Source organism: Selaginella moellendorffii, unplaced genomic scaffold (assembly GCF_000143415.4).
Source record: "Selaginella moellendorffii unplaced genomic scaffold, v1.0 SELMOscaffold_639, whole genome shotgun sequence".
In the NCBI taxonomy this organism is placed as follows: Eukaryota; Viridiplantae; Streptophyta; class Lycopodiopsida; order Selaginellales; family Selaginellaceae; genus Selaginella; species Selaginella moellendorffii.
The window spans coordinates 2,284-4,040 of NW_003314888.1; the positions used below are offsets into that span (position 1 = coordinate 2,284).

A 1,757-nucleotide genomic window follows, 5' to 3' on the forward strand; every position below is an offset into this window, starting at 1 on the left:
GCACCACGACCCCCACGCCCTCCTACTCATCGGGGCCTCGCAATCGCCGCGATGGCCGGGCATAGGCCGCGCGCTTAAGCGCCATCCATTTTCGGGGCTAGTTGATTCGGCAGGTGAGTTGTTACACACTCCTTAGCGGATTTCGACTTCCATGACCACCGTCCTACTGTCTTAATCAATCAACACCCTTTGTGGGATCTGGGTTAGCGCGCACTTTGGCACCGTAGCCCGGCTTTCGGTTCATCCCGCATCGCCAGTTCTGCTTACCAAAAATGGCCCACTTGGAGCTCGCATTCACGGCCGGGGCTCAACAGAGCAACCCCGGCTGCTTTACCTATTTAAAGTTTGAGAATAGGTCGAGGGTGTTTCACCCCCGATGCCTCTAATCATTCGCTTTACCCGATAAAACTCAGCAAGAGCTCCAGCTATCCTGAGGGAAACTTCGGAGGGTACCAGCTACTAGATGGTTCGATTAGTCTTTCGCCCCTATACCCAAGTCTGACGAACGATTTGCACGTCAGTATCGCTACGAGCCTCCACCAGAGTTTCCTCTGGCTTCGCCCTGCTCAGGCATAGTTCACCATCTTTCGGGTCCCAGCAGGTATGCTAACACTCAAACCCTTCTCAAAAGATCAAGGTCGGTCCGTGGTGCACCCCCGAAGGGGATCCCACGAATTAGTTTCCTTTCGCCTGTATGGGTTTAGCACCCACAGACTCGCATACATGTTAGACTCCTTGGTCCGTGTTTCAAGACGGGTCGGATGGACGCCCAAGTTCCAGCATCTGGCGGGGCACCGGAGCACCCCGCCATTTTCAGAGGCAGCGGCGGCATTGGCAGGGAGCCAGAGGCTCACAAGCCGTTATCCCGCCGCGTCCTCCCATGCTGGACAGCCCCTTGCATTGCTTGGCAGACCAGCTCTCGCCGTTCCACACACAACCAAGGGGCGCACAAGGCATCCATTCGCTTCCCTCCCAGCAATTTCAAGCACTTTTTAACTCTCTTTTCAAAGTCCTTTTCATCTTTCCCTCGCGGTACTTGTGCGCTATCGGTCTCTCACCAGTATTTAGCCTTGGATGGAATTTACCACCCACTTAAGGCTGCATTCCCAAACAGCCCGACTCGCCGAAAGAGCCTCGTGATGCAGCAGGGTCCGGGCTAGACGGGGCTCTCACCCTCTCTGGCGTCCCGTTCCAAGGGACTTAAACCCGGTCCGCTGCAGAGGACCCTTCTCCAGACTACAATTCGGGGTGCAGAGACACCCCGATTTCCAAGCTGGGCTCTTTCCGTTTCGCTCGCCGCTACTAGGGAAATCCTTGTTAGTTTCTTTTCCTCCGCTTAGTGATATGCTTAAACTCAGCGGGTTGTCTTGCCTGACCTGAGGTCGTGCACATGAGCGATTCGCCACTAGGTGGGGTGCGTGCCATCGATGCCACACGGACAAGTCGGGGGCCACACCATCCACATGCAATCAAGCCGACCGGAACACAAGTCCACGGACGGCCACATTCGCCCCACGCTCACACTCACAGAGTGCGCATGAGGCAGCAAATGGTTGCGGACGCTCAGGCAGGCATGCCCTCGGGATGAACCTCGGGCACAAGTTGCGTTCAAAACTTCGATGATTCACGGATTCTGCAATTCACATCACGTATCGCATTTCGCTGCGTTCTTCATCGTTGTGAGAGCCAACTACTCGGGATGTTTATGCGAAGCTGCCCAAGCCTGCCTCGTCCCCACCCCCGGTTGGAGCGTTTTT

General features: G+C 55.8%; 2 non-coding genes across 2 annotated transcripts in view; both read right to left on the reverse strand.

Moving 5' to 3' along the window:
* LOC112344098 overlaps positions 1-1,385 on the reverse strand; it is a 3,388-nt gene extending 2,003 nt beyond the window's left edge. Inside the window, exon 1 of the ribosomal RNA XR_002991574.1 lies at positions 1-1,385. This exon is cut by the window's left edge and continues 2,003 nt beyond it. This is a non-coding gene — a ribosomal RNA (28S ribosomal RNA).
* A 172-nt stretch (positions 1,386-1,557) lies between these two features.
* Positions 1,558-1,704, reverse strand: LOC112344097. Its single transcript, XR_002991573.1, has one exon. It is a non-coding gene; the product is annotated as a 5.8S ribosomal RNA (ribosomal RNA).
* Between the last annotated feature and the right edge of the window lie 53 nt (positions 1,705-1,757).